Source organism: Prionailurus viverrinus, chromosome C1, assembly GCF_022837055.1.
Source record: "Prionailurus viverrinus isolate Anna chromosome C1, UM_Priviv_1.0, whole genome shotgun sequence".
Taxonomy (NCBI): Eukaryota; Metazoa; Chordata; class Mammalia; order Carnivora; family Felidae; genus Prionailurus; species Prionailurus viverrinus.
In genome coordinates this window covers 37,601,183-37,625,065 of record NC_062568.1, presented here as the reverse complement: position 1 = coordinate 37,625,065, position 23,883 = coordinate 37,601,183, and positions in this window count along the sequence as shown.

Below are 23,883 nucleotides of genomic sequence, written 5' to 3'. Positions count from 1 at the left end.
GTATTTATTTTATTTTCATGAGTGCCATCACACTTTGAGCAGCTGTGACAATTTATTGCTGGAATAACTCCATCCCAAAATTATTACTGTAAATTGAAGTCCTATTTTTCTGCCCCAAGTGTATTCTTAATATTAACAGTTGGTAATTAGTCTGTCCTTTGCTGAGACACTGAATAGTTTTGAAGAGCATTCTGTACATTTAATCAGGAGAACGCTTTCCCTGCAAGAGCAGACTATAAAATATAACATTAATTGGATTGTGATAGCTTTCACTAATTGCTGATGATTATCTCCATTTTGTTGCTTTTAAAGCACATTTCTTTAATATTATAAGGATTTTTTTTTCCCTGTAATTCCTTCATGAAAAACCTGACTTTGGAGAAAATACAAGATATTGCAGATGCAAAAGCAAAGAGTAAATTGTTACAAACTGCTCTTTTAAAGGGACAAACTGTTTATGACATAATTCTTTTTAAAACTGCTAAGCAAACTTGTCGTTCATTATTAAAGTTTACCTGCCTGGAGCACATTCTGTTTCTTCACTCCAATCTAGATACTTGCCGGCCATGTACAAATAACATGCTTTGGATTTAGACAGCATATACTACTGGCCTTGTCATTCCAGAATAGTACTACACGTTCAAACATCTTTGCATTTTGCTTAAATCGTGATCGCCAAGCACTTTTACTTGGTGTTTCCTTGCTGCTTCCATTTCACGCTGCCATGAGCCTCAGGAAGTAGGCATACATTTGTAAAGTTTCATGAAGTTATTTTATGTTATTGAAAGCAGATTGTCTTTCTAATTCATTACATTTTTACTTATCAGTGTTCCTTCCAAACCCGTGCTACTTATAGCCAAGTAAAGTGAAGCACCATGAAGCTTTTCATTCAGTTCTAAATTAAAATTTTGTTCCGTGGGATAATGGAAGGTTATGGCAGGTTAATGGGTAGAATAAAATAAGATAGTGGACGAGATATAGTAATATTTGAATTTATCGTATTAGATTAATAATGGATTTCCTCCTTATCTGAGGAGTCAAATAATTTTAGTTAAAATAAAATTAAAATTTGATTAAATTATTTCCCTTATTTTCATGTCGGTAAAATGGCATATATTAGATTCTTATACAACTTTGCATTTTATACTAAGAGGCTTTATTTACCTGCAAGCATCATATTTATGTTTGGCAATTTTCTTTTGTAGCTATGCTGAACGATCATTAGCCACAAAATTGATAAGATTTTATCAGGATTGGATATTTTGGTTCATTTCAGTGCTTTGCTTTTTTGTAATCATGGCTTATAAATACGTGAGAGACTTAGACAATTGTCTCATTAAAATAGTTGCAAATAATTAAAAGGCGCAATCTGTTGGCACCTTAACAGGTCACTCAAGGGCACATATCTGTGCTCACAAAGCAGAGAATGTACTTTATTTAGAATAACAGAACTAATAATAGGCCCTTTTGTCAGGTGGTATTGTAGAAATTTAAGCGATTTTTGCTAAGCCAACCCAGCAAACTTATAAATAAGGAAATTATCAAATGTTTGTATTGAAGCTACTTCCATATATGTTACTAAAATAGGTTTTACCGGAGTCAAAAAGAATGCACAGACCATGTGGTTCGATGTAAATTATACATACACTGTTTCATTTATGCCTAATCATTTTAATAGTAATTTATCTGGGTAGTAGTTAATATCTTCTGGATCTGAGCCAGAGGGAAAAAGTGATTATGATAATACATTCGGTTACTAAATAGGCTGAATACTTCCAAGCTTCCAGTGATACAGCTGTTAACGACAGTGGCTTTGCTAGTTAATCAGATGTTTTGCCACTGGGAATTGCCCATGTGAATCGAATCTGACAGAGGCTTCTGCTTCACCTCAAATGTAATGACACAAGTGTGTCACTTATTAAGGACTCCAGGAAAAATGCACATGGCATTCACCCTCAAGCAACTGGAGCTCCTATCCAAGTATCATCCCCATTTATGGTATGATAATAAGTCATTCATTAATTGAATAGTGATTCGAGAGTGAACGCAAGTGCTTTGCATAGTGAATAGCATATATGTTTTTTTTTTTTTGTCTATGCCTCAGTTTGGGCCATTCGAAATTTAATGTCTAGGAGCACAGACAGCACCATTTAAGAAACTGAGTTTGATTTGTTAGTATTTCCCAGAAGTGGAGATAAAAAACTCATTTGTGAGTAAAATGTGAACTCTATTATCCATGTCTTTTCAGCCATAGTGCCATGAGACAGAAAAAAAAAAAATCTGGGTTTAAATCCACTTGAGATTACTTGAACTATTTTATATTTCAGTTGACTTTTGGTTTACTTTTTCTATAAAATTGTGTCCATTAATTAACCTGAGGCAGTCTTTAAATAAACACACTTGTGACCTTTTTTATATAGAACAAGATTGTGTTCGTGGTGTGGGGTATCTGATGCATTGATTTTTCGCAGCAAATTTCAAGGTTGTGGGGGAAAAAAAAAGAACAGAAGCTGCATTTTGTGGGTTGATCCGAGAAACCAGATTGTCTACCTCCTTCGGTAAGACGGGTCAGCTGCCAGAATACCGACTTTGTGGATGGAGGAGGTGGGCCTTTGGGTCCAGGACTGTCCTTAGAAGGAGGAAATGTTTTCAGATAAAGAGTGGTGGTGCAGTATTGGTAAGACCTTGGTAATAAACAATAACCCACAGACGTGAGAGCACCAGTTAAGGATTTGTTAATTGTATGCGAATAGAAACAGTTCTTTAAACGTGCTTTTGAAGATCAGCAAGATTAAAGCTTATTTTGAAAAATGAATCTCGCTTCTTTTTATGACTAATGGTAAGGAGTTACCACGAGCAACACCTCAAATTTTAAAAGAAGACTGAAATGACACCAAGAAGAGTTCACAGGAAATGATTTCTATGTTCTTGGTGAATTAGTGATGCAATGATGCATCTTACAAGTAGCCTTAAAATAGTATAGGGCAAATATCACCTATAAGATTCTTCCTCTTTTCCATCAGTTAGATTGATTGCTGTTAGTGACCTGTTAGTCTCCCCTGGGTCTGTATTATTCACAGACTAAGCCTTATGCAGACATAACTAGGTCACCTTAATTACCTGTGGAAATAAGGTGTACTTGTGAAAGTTTCACAGTGATAATTACTCCAAAATGCCAAAATCGTATATGCAAACCTTGGAGGTATGTCCTGTAAATTACTGCACAATCAAGATCGATCAAACCAAATGGCGTGTGTGTGTGTGTGTGTGGGTGTGTGTGTTTTCCCCAAATTCTCAAATTCCTCAACATCATTCTATTGCCATAATAAAAATCTAATCCTTGCCAAGCAATATATTGACTGTATATCTTATGAATTAGCTGTTGGATGTCTTTCTTTTTTCTAAACTCCTTTACAGTACTTAAGAAAATCAACAGACTATTGTAAAGGAACAAAAGAAAGCTAATCAGTTTTTTTTTTTTAATCTGAAATGATAGCATGGAACCCTTCCTAATCAGTATGTTTTATTTTTTTTTCCTTTCCCTGCAGACATTTCTGTACCTGTCATTTTGTCACAGAAATAAAGTGAGGAAGATTAGAAAATTCATGGTCTTTTTAAACAGTGAGGGAATGAAAAGTAGAAATGTTTTACATTCTCATATGAATATTTTAATTATCTGTTCACCGGTGTATTTAAAAGAATAATAATCCCATTGAAGATCCAAAACCCTTGTAGATGCCTAACGGCCAACGTAACACTGTAGCTTGAGTAACATTAGCAGGGTTGAATTCTAAAAATTCCTTGAAAATTCTAATAGGTTAATCTGTAGAACTGATGACTGATATTAGAGGTCATTATTTGCAATAGGAATAATGAAATAAGAACTTCTCAATGATTCCGCAAAAATAACTGCATATTTTCAAGCCCCTCAACTTGATATAATGGGAGTGTTGATTTTCCTTTTTGAAACAGAATGTATTTCCTGAATTTTATAGTGTAAAATTGATAGCATGAAGTTTTTACAAAGCCTATGGAAAAAAAAAGTTTCCGAAAGGATTTTTTTACTTGAAAGTGCATGGATTTCTAAGAAGGTCAACTAGCAAGTATTTAAAGACCAATAGCTGCTGTAAAAAGTCCAAATTGATCCATAGTGTGAGCATTAGGAATTTTAGCTTTCTGATATGAGGCGGAAGACCACAAAATATATCAACTGACTCCTTTCCTATTCTTAAAAATTCTTCCGCCAACAACTGTCCCTAAAAGAGAATTTCCTCGTCATTGTTTCTTTTCTTCTTTTTCTGAGTCTAAATCACTAGTGATATAAATAATACAATTTTCCTGAAAGAATATACTAAGTAAGAATTGGTACTGCTTTGGTGATTTTTTTTTAAATTTTTTTTAATGTTTGCTTATTTTTGAGAGAGACAGAGACAGAATGCGAGTGGGTTAGGGTCAGAGAGAGAGGGAGGCACAGAATCCCAAGCAGGCTCCAGGCTCTGAGCTGTCAGCGCAGAGCCCGACGCGGGGCTCGAACCCATGAGCAGGGAGATAATGACCTGAGCCGAAGTGGGATGCTCAACCCACTGAGCCACCCAGGCGCCCGTGGGTGATTCGTAAGGGCAGAACATAATCTGGTTCTTATGGGAAATGGGAATTTTCTATTTTAAAAGCCTCCTCGCACTCCGCCCTACTCAACAAAGTGTTTTATACATTTATAATGCTTCTTAAAACCCTGCTCAAGTGTTATTTGCAAGTCTAAACTCTACTTTGAGCTTGAGTGGCTTGATTAATTAATTTATTTTTATCATATTCATCTATCTAGTAACTTCCTGAGGCCAAGTTAGTAATTTCCTAAAACCCTAATCCCAGCTGCTATGTTAAGTGTTAACACTTGCTGCAGAATTGACCAAGGAGAATGTGCTGAATAACACCATGGATAAGAAACTGTAATTGCTACCATTTATCAAGCATTTATCCTAACTGTATTCATTTAACCTTACGAGCTTCATACTATCATTATCATCATTTGACTGATTATGAACCTGAGATGCAGAGACAAGAAACATGTCCAAGGGTGCTCAGTTGGGGCTGGAATCTGACCTCAAGTCTCTCATCTATAAAGTCCATGAGTGTAGTCTCCGAAGGCACCACCATGCCAGCAACGGCACGAGGACAAGCAACATCCTTCCCATTGCTCGCCAGCAGTTTCTAGACATCAGATTACTTGGGAAACCAAGTGGAAGCCATCTTGGCTAAAGATTGTGAGAAGCCAGACTTGTGTAGTATTCCATATACTCTCTTTTTGTTGTTTTTTTCCCTAGTGTGAGATCCCACAAAAAAGTCCAAACAGAGGGTCCCCTGAGATGAAAAAAGTCATCAGCTTTTAGCTTCCTAATGGGATTTCATTTTCATCTCACGGTCCCAGAGACTGTGAGAGTTTCTCTCAGTAATGTGCTTGCTAGCTTTTAAATCTATGCGCTCCAAAGCCAAGAGTCACTCAGGTGTATCATCTGAGGTTGCGGGATGCTCACTCGAGTGTTGCTGCACTTGAGAGACATGATAGTTATCGTCCCTTATGCGACACTTTTTATTGTAGAGAAATTTGCTCATTAATTTCTTGCATTGTAACATTGCCTTTTGTTTCTGCCGTGCTTTTGTCTACATTATCTCCTGTGGGGAGCTCAGTAATATTATGAGACAGGAATTATTATCCCCATTTTAGAGACGAGTGCTTTAAAGATGAGTGTGTTCACGTGATTTGTTCAAGGTTATAAAACTAGTAAGTGGAACACTCTAAACTGGGTCAAGTGCTTTTTCAATTCTAGTGTAGCTCTTGTTACTCACTTGCAAGTAGGGGAGTGTGATCAGCGCTTTCACATCCCTGGACACAAGTGAAAATTCCCAAACCATAATCCAGATGTACTGAGTCATAATCTATAGTGTTGGAATTCGGGCATCTGTATTTACTGAACACTACACGGTTCAGGATCGAGAACTCATCCCTTAGACAATACTCCTCTTTTTTGTTGTTTGTTGATTCATTTCCATTTTTGTAATTGGGAAAAAAACCCCACCAATATTAAATTTACCATTTTAGTCATTATTAAATTTACAGTTCCGATGTGTTAAGTATATTCACATTGCTGTACAACAGATCTCTAGAACTTTTTCATCTCATAAAACTGAAAGTCTAAACCTATTAAACACTAATATCCCCTCCTCGTTTCCATTATTGTATTTTGAAACAGGTTCAAACATTAGGAAAGTTGAAAGTACAGTATTAATTTTGTCCCCTCGAAGAATTTGAGGTTAAGTTACAGTACATTTCCTACACAGAGGGACATTTTCCTTCATAACCACAACACAACCATCCAAGCCAGGAAATGAACATTAAACCGTTACTAATATCAAATACACAGACCCTGTTCAAGTTTGGCCAATTTTCCCGATGATGTCTTTTATAGTAATAGGATCCAGTTGAGAATCGCATGTTGCACTCAGTTTTATGTCTTTCATTTCCTTCAGTTTGAGACAGTTCTTCAGGATTCCTTGACTTTCATGACCTTGGCTCTTAACAAAGGCTGTACGTCAGTTATTTTGCAGGATTGACCTCACGTTCGAATGTCTATTTTCCCCCAATTTGGAATAAGGTGATACCTTGCAAGAAAACCATAGAAGTGATGCCGTATCCTCATTAATGAATTCTGTGAAGTAGTACATGCTTTTGATGCTTCCCATTACTGGTAATGTTAATTTTCATCACAAAATTAAGTGGTATTTTCTAAGTTTGTCCACTGTAAAGGTAAACTTTAAAATGGGTAATTAGTATTTTCTGGGGAGGTACTTTGAGACAATGTATTTTTTTCTTAAAAATTTTTTTTAATGTTTATTTTTGAGAGAGAGAGAGAGAGAGAGAGAGAGAGAACATGAGCAGGGGAGGGGCAGAGAGAGAGGGAGACACAGAATCCAAAGCAGGCTCCAGGCTCTGAGCTGTCTGCACAGAGCCCGATGTGGGGCTCGAATCCACAAACCATGAGATCATCACCTGAGTCAAAGTTGAACGCTCAACCGACTGAGCCACTGAGGCGCTCCAAGAAAATGTATGTTTTCTGTATCTTCTCAATCTTTTACACACTAGTTTTAGCATCTGTTTTATTGACTAAAATAATTATAGCTATGGGAGTTGCCAAATAGTAATTATGAAATTTCATTCCATTTTTACTTGTTGACGTCACACTATAAGGGAAACCTTTGGTTTCTTTCCATTTATTTATTTGTTTACTTATATCTGTATGCACTTGTAGATTCCTGTTCTGTTCAATGGATTATAATGTGTTGGTATCATTAATTCTTTTGATACTCAGTCACTCTAGATGAAACTAGAAGAAACTGGTCGGCCAGAAGAAACTTCAAGCTGGCTTCTGAGTTCTTTCGATATATTATATTAGTGTTTGAGCCCTTCAATATCTTTTGTATAATTATATGCTCCAGAGTTATCCTCTTATTCCCTGAGCTATTCCCTGCCCTCGCCTTGTAATCAGCAATTTTCTGGTGAAGCCTGAGTTCCTGTTCGTGGAGAACATTTTTGGAAACCAAGATCTGGGCTCCACGTGTACTCAATGCTTTGTGAAGAAGGTGGGTCACTGCTAAGGGTCTTCTACTGGGACATCTATTTATCTATATTTTGTTTTTGTCTTTTGATATATATGTTAAAAATCATGTATTAATACCAATATTTCCAACTACAATCCACCACTACCATCTTTATTCGAGTTTTCTAGTTTCCTGTACTCCTAACTCCCTCACTGAACAGTGAAAATCATTTTTAATGTATTCACTTATTATAAGACTCCTCTCTGTATGCGAACCATCTTTTGTTACCAGTGTCACCCCTACCTCCTCCTGCACATGCACCCATTTTCAGCTCTGCTCAGGCTCCAACACCTTCAGCCTGTACCATTACTGCCTACTGCCCCATATTAATGTCCACCTTGTTTGGTTCCACATAATGGCTTTTGGATAAAACTTTTCTGGAAGGAAGGAAAGAAAGAAAGAGAAGAAAGAGAAGAAAGAAAGAAAGAAAGAAAGAAACAGTAAAAGAAGAAAAAGAAAGAAAAAGGAAGAAAGAAAAAGAGAGAAAGAGAGGAAAGAAAGGAAGAAAGGAAGAAAGAAAGAAAGCAAGAAAGAAAGAAGAAAGGAGAGAAGGAAATATATCAATCAGTAAACATAAAAGCGAACCCTTGTACATTGCTGGTGGGAAAGCAAACTGGTGCAGCCACTGTGGAAAACAGTATGGATGTTCCTCAAAAAAACAAAAAAAATAGAGGGGCACCTGGGTGGTTCAGTTGGTTAAGCATCGGATTCTTGTTTTTGGCTCAGGTCACGATCTTGTGATTTCTGAGTCTGAGCCCCCATTGGACTCCATGCTGACAGTGCACAGCCTGCTTGGGATTCTCTCTCTTCTGCTCTCTTTCTGCCCCTCCCCCTGCTTGTGCTCTCTCTCTCAAAATAAATAAATAAACTTAAAAAAAATAAAAATTACTATGTGATCCAGTAATTCCAATGCTGGACATTTACCCAAAGAAAATGAAAAGACTAATTCAAAAAGATATGTACCCTCATATTTATTGAAGCGCATTTACAATAGCCAATATATGGAATTTGCATAAGTGTCCATTGATAGGGGAATGGATAAAGCAGATGTGATGTATGTGTGTGTGTATATATATATATATATATGTATATGTATATGTATGTGTATATATATGCATATGTATATATATGTATATATATGTATACGTATGTGTATGTATGTATATATATGTATACGTATATGTATATATGTGTATATATATGTATATGTATATGTATATATGGTGAGAGAGAGAGAGAGAGAGAGAGAGAGAGAGAGGGACAGACATACACAAAGGATTTGTTTTTATTACACACTACTTTTAACACGGTGACTTTTAACTATTAATTGATCAATACATATTATCTAAATGTTGAAAGAATAAAGGAATGAATAAAGAACTTCATTGGTTACAAAGAAGTCTGAGAAAAAGTTCACAAATATTAATATGTCCAAAATATGGCGACAACTTACAGTTTAAGACAAGTTATTTTTTTGCAGTTTTAAGCCAGCAATTTGTAGCCAGGAACTACAAGGATTTAAAATTTTAAAATGGAGGCAAGGTTGCTGAAAGAAAGAAAACGGTATTTGGTGCTAAGTAGAAGGTTACATAAATGTCTTTAATGCATATTTGGAGGTAAACTTCCTGAGCTCATCCGTTCTCCATTCCTCGCCATTTTGCTTAACTGAAGAATGACTTTATTCTCATAATATATGTTTTGGAGACAGATCAAAGTATTAAGTTTATTTTTTATCTAGTGGTTATATAAGGTTGAAAAACTACTTGCATATTTAAATATCCATTGATTCATCTGCAAAACAGTGTGAGTCTTGTTGTTGCTGTTTTTTTTTTTTTATGGAAATTAATGAGAAGTACTTTGAATGTTTCAAAGTGCTTCCCAAGTACAAAATGTTTCATTTCAGAGCTCGAGGACTTGTAAATAAAACCCTTAAAATTACCCATAATTATGATTTAGTTATACTATTCAGTCAGTCACTTTTGAAGGGTACACATTGGATTTATTTACTGGTCAGTTGTCAGCACTTTTACCGATAGCATTCCTACATAGCAGAATCTTTGTTCTGGTGACTTCTTTTGGATCTAAGAAACTGGAGTAATTCCCTTGAGTTTGCCAACAGATGCGGCAAAATGAATATTTTTGAGGTCCTATATACCTTGATTATATTTTACTTTAGAGAGTGCACATTAGCATGACCTCATTTGGAAGTATCTGATGAAATTCAGAAGAAAAAAACCCACATCTGTTAAAATGTACATGGATAAGAGGTGTAGAAAAGACAGATGTAGAAATGTTGAGGGAAAGAAGTCCCACACAAGAACCGGTACCATACGATTTCACTTATATCCTGTACAAATAGAGGAGAAGATAATCTATGCTGTTGGGTATGGGATTGTGTAGTCAGTGACTGGAGAGGAGGAAAAGAAGACTTTCTGGCATGCTGGTATTTTTCCATTTTTTATTCCAAGTGCTGATTTCAAGGACATGTTCTGTTTGTGAACGTTCAAAAAACTGCATTTGCAACATCCATACTTGTGTTTGGTATGTTATCCTTCAAAAATAGCGATGTGAAAAAAATCACATATGTTTTAGAACACGGGAAGTCTTCCCCTCACCCTGTTCATCTCTTTATCAAACTTTTGTTTCTACTAAGATATAAAAAATACAGTTATCTGCTACATCCCTGAGAAGAACTTTGCTGAGGATCTTACAGGCCTCGTGAATCACCCATTAGGGGATGTTTTTTGGGGTGCCAAGAACTCAGTCACCTCTGAGGTAGATTTGGCAAGGTCATTTGTCATTTTCGAATCAGCATGGTATTGGCACCTGCTTGTCAGCAAAGACTGCCAGTGTTGGAAACTCACTTTTAGCAAAGGGTCTCTGTTCCTGATGGAATGGATTACGATACAGAAAAAGAGGTCAAGTAAAGTGCCCTGACCATATTCAGGATCAATACAGGTGGCTGATTCAATGATGTCATGATTGATATGACTTGTTGATTTTACAGTTTAAAGACAAAGACAAGCATTATTGTCTGGTCACGTGGAGCCTACAGGAGTGCATGTCATGTAAATGTTTTCAAATTTAGCTTGGACTTACATGCTAGATATTCTGGATGCTTATATTTAGTAATATAAGCATCTTTGGCCTGATTCATTTTGTTGTTGTTGATGATGGTGGGGTAATGACTTTTTATTTTGTTTCCCCTTTATTCAGGAACTGGGGATAATACCCTTATGGGCCTTATCATCTTTCATATCAGCTTTCAATACAAAATGACATGCTGAACAGCTACAATGATTCATCAAGTTTTCTATAGAACAATTTGTGATTGAACTGGTGAATATGTTATGCCCTTAGGGAAGGCTAAATATGGTTAATGTTGAACTTTCCCTCATTTCTTTTTCTCTCTTGTGTGCATATGTAAAATAAAACTGCACATAAAAACTGGGCAGCAGAATTGCTGTTCATAAAAATAATCAAGGTAGGCATCTGGTTAAGACATGTGCTCAATTGTTTTGTTCGGCTTGTTTAGAGCTCAGCATTTTCAATGTTTGGGCAAGTAATTCTCTAGTCTTTATAAAGCAAATCCCAGTCTGGATTGTTTATCCCTCCAAAAATAACTCATTAGAATATCTTTTATTGGTGAATATCTTCCATTTCTTAATCTGTTTGGTGAGTTGTTCTTATGTTCATTCTTAATGAAGACAAAAATTTAAGAGGCTATTCTCATATTTACCCCAGTTTTCTTAAATCTCATAGGTCACTTATGTGGTTGACTTTGTTTTTATTTTTTTCAGGAATAATTTAGATTTAACTGTTGAATCAATAGATATACCATGAAATGGGGTATCAATTATCATTACTTTGTTTGGACATGCCTCAACCACCATGGCTCATATTCAGCCTAGTACTTCCAGCCATGAATGGATTAAAATTCATCAAGTGCCTTAAATGCTTGGGGCTCTGTGCTGACAGCTCAGAACCTGGAGCCTGCTTCTGATTCTGTGTCTCCCTCTCTCTGCTCCTCCTCCACTCATGCTCTGTCTCTCTCTGTCTCAGAAATAAATAAACATTAAAAAAATTAAAATAATCCAGCAGGGTGCCTGGGTGGCTTAGTCAGTTAAGCATCTGGCTCTTAATTTTGGCTCAGGTCATGATCTCACAGATTGTGGGACTGAGTTGTTACTTCAGAGCCGGCTTGGGATCCTCTTTCCCTCTCTCTGCCTCTCCCCCTCTCGCACTCTCTTTCTCAAAAGTACATAAATGAACTTTAAAATAAAATAAAATAATCTAGCAAACAAACAAGCAAAACCTAGGAAGAGTGGGGAGACTGGCACATTCTAGATGACATACTTTAGAATAATGTTGATCATCATGGATGTTGAGTAAAGTGTACATGGAAATTAATCATATTATTCTCCCTACTTTTGTGTATTTAATAATTTTTATAAATTTATTTTAAAGGAAAAATTGATAGAAATGGCTTTGCAAATAATTAAGCTGATATATTGTCACATTAGCAGAATATGAGGGTTCCCATTGTTCCACATTTTCCCCTATGATATATATATAGATATTTATTTTATTTATATTATTTATGTTTACGTACACACACTAGTGAATCTGGTATCTGTTTAATTCTATTTCATTTTCCTCAAGATTTTCATTCCCTCGAAAAAAAAAATTTTTTTTTCATTCCCTTGAATAATAATGAGGCAAAACCAGTATTCATGTGTCAGCTGACCATTTGGGTTTTCACTTATGTGAATTGTTTATACATTATGCACATAATTTCTATTTGACTGTTCTTTAATGATATCTAAATGCTTTCTGTATATTCCGTATATTGTTGTCAGTTACATTCATTGAAATTATCTTTCAGTCCACTACTTGGTTTTTTACATTACTACTGCTGTCTTTTACATAGGATTCTTTTTATTTTTTTTATTTATTTATTTTTTTATTTTTTTTAAAAATTTTTTTCAACGTTTATTTATTTTTGGGACAAAGAGAGACAGAGCATGAACGGTGGAGGGGCAGAGAGAGAGGGAGACACAGAATCGGAAACAGGCTCCAGGCTCTGAGCCATCAGCCCAGAGCCCGATGCGGGGCTCGAACTCCCGGACCGCGAGATCGTGACCTGGCTGAAGTCGGACGCTTAACCAACTGCGCCACCCAGGCGCCCCCATAGGATTCTTTTTAAAAAGTAATCACATTTCAGATGTTTTCCAAGAGAAAACATCCCCCAAATATATTTTCTGCTATTCTTTTAAAAATAATTTACAGTTTTGTTTTTCTGTATTTCATTTTATACAAAATTTGAGATGGAAATCTATTTTTTTTTTTTACCAAACAAGCAATCCATCATCTGATTTACAGAATTAACCATTCATTCCCTACTGATTTGCAATATGACTTCTTCCGTGTACAAATCTCCAAATGAGGTGTGGGTTCTGCTTCTCTAGCTACTGTTCCCCTGGGGTATTTAGACATGTCTGTGAAGTTACTGTACCCCAAATTATTATAGCTTTATCACAAGCCCGAATGTATGTTCTTGCACATTCGCTAACAATTTTTTTCCTGTTAATATTGTCCTGTATATTTTTGTCTCTTATATTTCCTATTAAAATTAGGATCAAATTGTCAAGTTCCATAAAACAGCTGCTGGTATTTTGATCGGACTTATATTGAATTTATAATTAATTTGGGAAAATTTGCCATGTACATAACATTGAGTCTTTCAAGCCACACACAGGCATGTGTATCTCCTTATATACTTGAGCTTCATCTATGACCTTCAGGAAAGATTTATAATTTCCTCCATGAAGACTTCTGCAGTTTTCCAGATTTCTTTCAAGGATACCTTACATTTTTATTGCTATTGTGAAGGTTATTTTAATATAATATTTTACTTGTTTATTGTATATGTATAAGAATATTATTAATTTTGCATTCTCATCATGTTGCCATCAATTTCATTAAACTGTCTTATTAAATCTAGGTTTTTAAAAAAATCTTTTACTGTATAGGGGCATCTGGGTGGCTCAGTTGGTTAAGCGTCTGACCTTGGCTCAGGTCATGATCTCACAGTTGGTGAGTTCATGTCCCACACTGGGCTCTGTGCTGACAGCTCAGAGCCTGGAACCTGCTTGCTTCAGATTCTGTGTGTGTATCTCTCTCTCTGCCCCTCCTCCACTTGCACTCTGTCTCCGTCTCTCTCTCTCAAAAATAAATAAACATTTAAAAAATTAAAAAAAAAACTTTTACTGTATATTTTATTGTATTTTCTAGGTAAAAATTCATAAGTAAAGTCACAGACACACCAACAGTATATATGGCAATAATAACACAAAGGGGAGAGGAGGAAGAAAGGGAGAAAGGGAAAAGATACAGACAGAAAAGAAATAAAAGGGAAAGGTGGAAGGAAAAAGGAAGAGTAAAACAATATTGCCATATATATTGCCATCTATATTGTAATTATTGCCATATATATTATATCTATATATATTATAAATCCAACAACACCATGTTATAACAATTGCTTTGTACAATCACGTCAGATAAAAAGAGTTATGAAAAGAAATGAGAACAAGTCAATAGTCCTTTATGGCATTTTTACTCATATATTTAATATTTGCAGTGTTCTTCATTTCTTCCTGCAGATTTGATTTAACGTCTAATGTCACTTTCTCTTAGTCTGAAGTGTTTATTTATTGGGGCGCCTGGGTGGCGCAGTCGGTTAAGCGTCCAACTTCAGCCAGGTCACGATCTCGTGGTCCGTGGGTTCGAGCCCCGCGTCGGGCTCTGGGCTGATGGCTCGGAGCCTGGAGCCTGTTTCCGATTCTGTGTCTCCCTCTCTCTCTGCCCCTCCCCCGTTCATGCTCTGTCTCTCTCTGTCCCAAAAATAAATAAACGTTGAAAAAAAAAAAAAGAAAAAAAAATGAAGTGTTTATTTATTTTTTTAGAATTTCTTGTAAGGCAAGTCTGGTAATAATACATTCTTTAGGCTTTATGAAAAAAGTTTTTATTTGGCTTGCATTTTATTTTTTTAAATGTTTATTTACTTATTTTGAGAGAAAGGGAGAACATGAGTGGGAGAGGGGCAGAGAGAGAGACACGGAGTGAGAGAATCCTAAGCAGGGTCCTCATGGAGCTGAGAGCCGCCTAACGGAGAGCTAGATCTCACAAACTTTGAGATCATGACCTGAGCCAAAAGCAAGAGTTGGATGCTTAACGAACTGAGCCACCCAGGTGCTCCTAGACTTGCATTTTAAAATGGATAGATAGTTCTTGGTAGATCTTTCTTGGTTTTGTTTTTAAGGGTTTTGAATTGCCAACCCATTGCTTCTGGCCACCAGTTTTTGAGAGAAGTCAGCTTTTATTCTTAATGTTGTTCTCCTGTCCATTTAATATGTGAATGAATCATTTCTCTCTTGCTGTTTTCAAAATTTCCTTTTGGTCTTTGTTTCCCGACGGTTCGACTCTGTGTCCCAGCGTGAATCTGTTTATCTTTACTGAGCTTGGATTTTATTTTAGTTTTTTTACAGTTTTTTTGTTAGGTAGATTGTCTTTTGAAAAAATCATATTGGGGAGGCTTTCAGCTATTATTTCTTCAAATATATCTTTTGACATTTTTCACTGTCTCTTTTTCTTCTTCTCCTATCACTCATGTGTTGGTAGAACTGATATCATTCCCCAGATTTATAAGACTGTTTGGTTTTATTCAATTCCCCTCTCCCCCCGTTCTTCAGATTGAATCATTTCTATTGTTTTATTTTCAAGTTAATTAATTATTTCTTGCCTTCTCATAGCTGCTATTGAGCCCTTCAAGTGAATTGTGCATCTTATTTGATGCACTTTTCAACTCCACAATTTTCATTTGATCCTGTTTAAAAATAATTTTTAATCTTTTTTTGAAATTATCCATTCACTACAACATTGTTGCCATGCTTTTCTTTAAGCATGGCTCTTATTTGGGGCACTTGGGTGGCTCAGGCGGCTGAGCGTCTGACTTCGGCTCAGGTCATGATCTCACAGTTTGTGGGTTCGAGCCCTGCATCAGGCTCTGTGCTGATGGCTTGCTCAGAGCCTGGAGCCTGCCCCAGATTCTGTGTCTCCTTGCCTCTCTGCCCCTCCCCGCTCATGCTTTGTCTCACTCTGTTTCTCAAAAATAAATAAATGTAAAAAGAAAATTAAAAAACAAAACAAAACATGGCTCTTATTATTGTTTCAATCCATTTATAGTAACTCCTTTGAAGTCTTTCTGAATTTAACACCTTGGGGCATTCTTCTTTCTATGGTTGGGTCGTACTTTCTTGTTTCTTTGCAATGTCTACTGATTTTTAGTTGAATACTGGATGTTTTTGAAAATATATTAACAATTCTTTTTTTGTTTGTTAGCGTGTATTCACTTTTTGAGAGACAGAGACAGAGTGTGAGCAAGGCAGGGGGCAGAGGGAGAGGGAGACACAGAATCGGAAGCAGGCTCCAGGCTCTGAGCTGTCAGCACAGAGCGGGACTCGGGGCTCCAACTCACGAACTGTGAGGTCATGACAGGACGTGAAGTTGGACGCTTCAGCTTAACCGCTTAACCGACTGAGCCACCCAGGCGCCCCTATATTAACAATTCTACATTTGGCTCTCCCCTACCCCCAAACTGGGTTGTTGTTTATTTGTTTGTTTATAAACTTGCCTGTGTAAGTGTAGCATGTCTCCCTGGAAATGTAAGGTCATTGATCTCTGCTCAAATTTTTGGTTGGTTTTATTTTTAAGTCACGGTTCCTTTGTTGGCATAGATTAGAGATCATCCGAAGGTGAGTCAAAATTTGTGCTCAAAGAATTTAAGCCAGTAAAGCGTCAACCCTTGCATGATGGATTTGGGCATGGGCTGAAGGATACATTCAAACTTCAGGTCATTTTAAAATCTTCCCCACTTCTTATGTTCTGCTGGGCTGTTGTGACTCTTCTGAGTGTCATTTGGTCCCACCAGTCTTGTGGACCTAGGAAGTGTGGATGGCCCGTGTCCACGCTTGCCACTTCGGCACATGTGTGTAGTCTTTGGTGGCTCCTGGATGTGTGGCTGTCTCATCTCTGGAAGTCTCTGTTAAATCCCCGGTTCATCTGTTGGTTCTGCCTGTGTTCTTGCTATTGAACCAACACTTCGACTACACTGCAAAGAAGTGTCTTAGGGCAGCAGCAACAGCAAAGCGGCTGGTTTCCACCGCTTGCCATGGCCATGCCCTGGCTGAAGTACCATGATGACTGAACCTGATCAGGCTGCGAGTAGGGAGAAAGGGAAGGAGCCACGGCCGAGAAGGCCACACACCTGCACTGTTCTTACCCGAAGTCCACATTAATAAATGTGTTTGTTTCATGAATAAACACTGCTGAGTTATATACCTTTGGTCAAATTCTAGAATGCTGAAAACATTGTTGGCTTTGAACATTTTGTCCTGCTTTCTAGTTGCTTTTTAGCAAGTGGATTTGTCAACCTCTTTATTCCATCATGTGGGAAGTCAAATTCCTATTGTAATGCTCTCTGATTATAGGACGATCTAATTTTCCGAGTGAGGGCATCCCTGGAGTTCATTCATAAGTGTTTCAAACACCTCAGACGTCTAAACACTTCCCTTTCAAAGCCCTTTTGCTCTGATTCCCTGAAGCAGCAAGATGTTTTACTGGCCCCAAAATTGTATTTCCACTATGGACTTGACCCAGATCTACTTTTTTGTGGCCAAGACAGAGTCTTTTATTTTTTTAGGAAAATCAAATCTGCCTTACTGATTTACTAGCTTTTGGTCGACTTGAGATGTTGCTCAGAAAATTATTTTATCTTACATCATCCTCAACGGGGAAAAACTGAAAGCTTTTTCCCTGAGATCAGGAACACGACAAGGATGCCCACTCTCACCGCTGCTGTTTAACATAGTGCTGGAAGTTCTAGCATCAGCAATCAGACAACAAAAGGAAATCAAAGGCATCAAAATTGGCAAAGATGAAGTCAAGCTTTCGCTTTTTGCAGATGACATGATATTATACATGGAAAATCCGATAGACTCCACCAAAAGTCTGCTAGAACTGATACAGGAATTCAGCAAAGTTGCAGGATACAAAATCAATGTACAGAAATCAGTTGCATTCTTATACACTAACAATGAAGCAACAGAAAGACAAATACAGAAACTGATCCCATTCACAATTGCACCAAGAAACATAAAATACCTAGGAATAAATCTAACCAAAGATGTAAAGGATCTGTATGCTGAAAACTATAGGAAGCTTATGAAGGAAATTGAAGAAGATTTAAAGAAATGGAAAGACATTCCCTGCTCATGGATTGGAAAAATAAATATTGTCAAAATGTCAATACTACCCAAAGCTATCTACACATTCAATGCAATCCCAATCAAAATTGCACCAGCATTCTTCTCGAAACTAGAACAAGCCATCCTAAAATTCATATGGAACCACAAAAGGCCCCGAATAGCCAAAGGAATTTTGAAGAAGAAGACCAAAGCAGGAGGCATCACAATCCCAGACTTTAGCCTCTACTACAAAGCTGTCATCATCAAGACAGCATGGTATTGGCACCAAAACAGACACATAGACCAATGGAATAGAATAGAAACCCCAGAACTAGACCCACAAACGTATGGCCAACTCATCTTTGACAAAGCAGGAAAGAACATCCAATGGAAAAAAGACAGCCTCTTTAACAAATGGTGCTGGGAGAACTGGACAGCAACATGCAGAAGGTTGAAACTAGACCACTTTCTCACACCATTCACAAAAATAAACTCAAAATGGATAAAGGACCTAAATGTGAGACAGGAAACCATCAAAACCTTAGAGGAGAAAGCAGGAAAAGACCTCTCTGACCTCAGCCGTAGCAATCTCTTACTCGACACATCCCCAAAGGCAAGGGAATTAAAAGCAAAAGTGAATCACTGGGACCTTATGAAGATAAAAAGCTTCTGCACAGCAAAGGAAACAACCAACAAAACTAAAAGGCAACCAACGGAATGGGAAAAGATATTTGCAAATGACATATCGGACAAAGGGCTAGTATCCAAAATCTATAAAGAGCTCACCAAACTCCACACCCGAAAAACAAATAACCCAGTGAAGAAATGGGCAGAAAACATGAATAGACACTTCTCTAAAGAAGACATCCGGATGGCCAACAGACACATGAAAAGATGTTCAGCGTCGCTCCTTATCAGGGAAATACAAATCAAAACCACACTCAGGTATCACCTCACGCCAGTCAGAGTGGCCAAAATGAACAAATCAGGAGACTATAGATGCTGGAGAGGATGTGGAGAAACGGGAACCCTCTTGCACTGTTGGTGGGAATGCAAATTGGTGCAGCCGCTCTGGAAAGCAGTGTGGAGGTTCCTCAGAAAATTAAAAATAGACCTACCCTATGACCCAGCAATAGCACTGCTAGGAATTTATCCAAGGGATACAGGAGCACTGATGCATAGGGCCACTTGTACCCCAATGTTCATAGCAGCACTCTCAACAATAGCCAAATTATGGAAAGAGCCTAAATGTCCATCAACTGATGAATGGATAAAGAAATTGTGGTTTATATACACAATGGAATATTACATGGCAATGAGAAAAAATGAAATATGGCCTTTTGTAGCAACGTGGATGGAACTGGAGAGTGTGATGCTAAGTGAAATAAGCCATACAGAGAAAGACAGATACCATATGGTCTCACTCTTATGTGGATCCTGAGAAACTTAACAGGAACCCATGGGGGAGGGGAAGGAAAAAAAAAAAAAAGAGGTTAGAAAGGGAGAGAGCCAAAGCATAAGAGACTGTTAAAAACTGAGAACAAACTGAGGGTTGATGGGGGGTGGGAGGGAGGAGAGGGTGGGTGATGGGTATTGAGGAGGGCACCTTTTGGGATGAGCACTGGGTGTTGTATGGAAACCAATTTGTCAATAAATTTCAGAAAAAAAAAAAAAAAAAAAAAGAGAAAATTATTTTATCTTAAATATATCTCACCAGGTTGATAAACTCATCATTCTCAGCTAGCTGATCAACCTCTGCCATAGCTTCCCCCACATGTTTGGTGTGGCCTTCCTTTTAATATACAAATTTAGACTGAATAAACAGAAACTTAGATGTTGGTAACTTGTATTTATTGAGCTACCTGTAATAGGTTCCCTGTCCCCATTTTTTAGACTTCTATCTTGATACGAACACATAATTTACTATTATTTTTTGTCTCCAGTTCTGCATGACAATGGTTTTTCTCTTCACGAGCAAATAATTCCTATGTAAAGGTTTGGGTAGTAACAGCTTCGAAAGAGAGTGCCTCAGATGATTAAGGAATAATCGATGACAAATATAGTTGTGCGGTTCCTGGGTGATACTAAATGTCAGTTGCTACCTCACCCTGATGCTTGTTTCAATGATCTGAAGAAGGAATGGGAAGAGGAAGTCTACTTACTGTATACCAGACGCTATGGTTTATCTCCGGTAGTTTATTTGAATTAATGTAGTTCTCACAATAAAACTAAGAAGTAGGTACCCTTAAGATTCACATTTTTAAAGTTAAAGCAAAGCACAGGGCATGCGTTTGAAATCTCAGTGAAGAGACGAGTATGGATGTGGCCACTTGCTAATCAGAGCAGGTGCTGGCTCCAAATAACCAGGAGAGCTTTCCTAGTGCATACAGAACGAGTATTGCTGAGGGACGATGTGAAAAAGAGGTGAATCAATGTCGCATATAGTTGCAAATGGCAGAAATTTCAAGCAATAACAGCTTTAATGGGAGATTCATTTTTTTTCACTCAACAATAAATCAAGAATTAGACTGGCCACGGAATTCCTATGTCTTTACCGTAACGTGTCTATGCCTTTTTTTTATCTTCTTGCTCTGCTTGTGAGTTTTGTCTTTTTGATCACAAGATGTATAGTGAACCTTCAGACACCACGCCAACATTCCTGAGAGGAAGAAGAAAGAATGGTGAAGGGCAGAGGGTTAAAGAGATAAGCTTGTGCTTTTTATAAAGCTTGATTCCATCCTCTGAATGCAATGATTGGTAATATCGCCAGACATTAGATGCCTTCTGATGTCATACGATATGAAGTATTCATATAGAATTAGTATTTTTTATAATATTATTCTTGTCAAGAATATAAAAGTATTCTTGCCAAGAAATTGAGCCAAACCTAAGCAATAAAAAGTTAGACTAACTTCCAATTTATAGTAAATACAGAGTGAAAGAAACAGGTTAAATGACAACACGATGAGGCAACCATACATATTCAGCCATAGGCTGTTCTATGGGACAAAGTATCAGGTTTTTCTTCAATAATTCAAAGGCATTGAGAAAAAAAATTTAAAAAAAAGAATACATATGATTATTCTAGATTAAAAGAAGATTAGAAGACGTTACAATCAAATACAAGAGTAATCTTTGTTTGGATCCTAATTCCAGAGGGCATTTTTTTGAGATAAGTAGGAAACCATGAATTGGCTATAATTTTCTATGGTATTAACAAAGCATTGTTGATTTTGTGGGTGTGATAATGGCATCATAGTTTCTGTAAAAAATATTTTGAAAGATATGGAAGTATTTAGTAGGAGTGGAACGATATGGTCAGATGTGTGCTTTAACTACTATAACACCAAGAATAACAGCAATAAATAGCAAACAAAGCTAAAGTAAGATGGTCGAGGAAGGATAGGCAGCATAGGGCCAGTCGACAGAATCTACCAAAGTGCATTTCAGTGCATGAGTTGAAACAGAAAAGAAAAAAAAAAAAAAAAAAGACAAAACAAAAATGTGTTAAAAATAAGAAACAGCCCCAAAGAGTCAGACTTTTTTTTTTTATTCTAGCTTTTGTTTGTTTGTTTTTGTTTTTAGGGTTATCTTGTGCTAATCGACAAATTCCCTGGTATCTCACCTTCGGAGGCTATTTTTTTCTTTCTCCTGTACCGTTCACATTGGCAGTTACTTTTCCTTGATTTCGTCAATATCCGCTCATGTACATTTGAACCTGGCCAGACTTTACTGGTATTTGGGGACATAGCAGATGTTCATGTAGCAGAAATGCAAATCACTTAAAAGTTAGTTCAGGCTTTGGCCTCTTCTCTTCTCGTTGTTCTCCCTGACAGTGTCCAGAAATTTCCCTATACATTACTATCCGGAAGAATGAAGCTTTCTGTTCCAACTGCCAATAGTCTGGTAAATGATATACCATCTCTTCTGAGTTTCATCCTTTCTCTTTCCCACGCTGGTCTCTGTAAAAAGCAGGGTATAACAATATTTGCTTTCTCACTGGTATAAACTATGCCAGCCCAGCACCTCACCACACCCAAAAACCAAAACTAGCTAAAGTAATTTTTGTTTGAATATTTTGTTTCTATTTCAAATATAGTTACCTAATGGAAATCATATTTTATGTGAGCAGAATGCGTGTTTTATGTGTTACCAAGCCGAGAGGAGAACTGTAAACACTTCTGCCCCTTGTTTCTTTATATTAGAGTCACCAAGGAAACTACAGTACAGTCAAGCACTGGTTGAGACAATATTTTGCTTACCTAGAGAAGAGACAGAACAAAATCAGCTTCAGTACTGGGCATCAGTCCCAAAGGGTCTCTCCCGGTGATGGACGCAGGGATTAGTCTAGGCATGCTAATTCTATGTTGTAGTACAAGGACCCTGTCCCTTGGGGAGAACAGATATAACAGTGGGGTTGCCTGGGGGCCATATGATGCAAACACCTTTAGCAGAGACAAAAAGCTTGCTCATTGAGCTTATAACAAGATCCAACACAAGCTGTGTGAACTCTTTTTGTTTGTTTGTTTTTTAAGTATATGTATCTTGAGAGAGAGAGAGAGCGTGGCAGGGGCAGAGAGAGAGGGAGAGAAAGAGAGAATCCCAAGCAGACTCAGTACTCAGCACAGAGCCAGATGTAGGGCTCGAACTCTCAAACTATGAGTTCATGACCGGAGCTGAAACCAAGAGTCGGAAGCTTAACCGCCTGAACCACCCAGGTGCCCCCTGTGTGAACTCTTTATCTCCTGGTAAGGAAGTGTTCCAGGCCCAAGGTATTCAAGGGGCCGAGCGTAGGTCGAAAGACTATGCACATGAGACAGCCTTTTCCAATACGTTTGTACTATTTTAATTTTTACTTCATATTTTTCACGTTCTTACGTACTATCGGCAATTTTGTCATTCTTGTCTTTTGTCGATTTTCAAAAGAAAAAAATGTCTTACGTATCCTTTGTTATTGTCACCCACCATGGAAGACAGATAAGCTATATTTGTCTGTCTTCACAATCACGTTATTTGAGAACACTTTGATGCGAAGACTTTTTCCTACTTCGATTGCCAGAACAAGGCATACTCAGTAACTGTCAGAGCTGTGATAATAATATTAAAGAGTAATGCTGAGCAAGCAGCTCTGGGTTTCAGGTTTTCCATCTGTAAAAAAAAAAAAAAAAAAAAAAATTAGGATGGATGTTCACCACTGACCCTTCCAACTTCAAGTTTTTTAATAAAACTGTACATTTTCTTTCATTTCCCAAAAAAGAGAGGAAGCTCAGTAGCATAAAAAAGTTAACTAACTTCCCAAGGACAGTATTTAAAGAGATGGGAAATTTTGATTGTTCTCTTAATACCTTTGTCTAAGAAGGTGAAATTGCTGCACTTTTCCAAATTGAGCAAAATTCTGTATGGGCGACAAACCCAGCTGCAGGCACTGTGGACTAGCTTGCTGCATAGGAGTCTCACACACCATCAAAACTGTTGTGTCCACGCTCAGAGTTGGAAATGGAGGGGACTTTTCCTCTTGGGAGCAGTGATTTTTTAAATTATTTTTTTAACGTTTATTTATTATTAAGAGACAGAGAGACAGAGGATGAGCAGGGGAGGGGCAGAGAGAGGGGAGACACAGAATCCGAAGCAGGCCCCAGGCTCTAAGCTGTCAGCACAGATCCCGAAGCGGGACTCAAACTCACAAACTGCGAGATCATGACCTGAGCCAAAGACGGTCGCCTAACCAACTGAGCCCTTTGGGGGCCCCATTTAAAAAAAATAAATGTATATTTAATTTTTATTTATTTGTTTTTTTATGTTTATTTATTACTGAGAGACAGAGAGACACAGAGCGTGAGCAGGAGAGGGGTAGAGAGAGGGGGGAGATGCAGAAACCAAAGCAGGCTCCAGGCTCGGAGCTGTCAGCACAGAGCTGATGGAG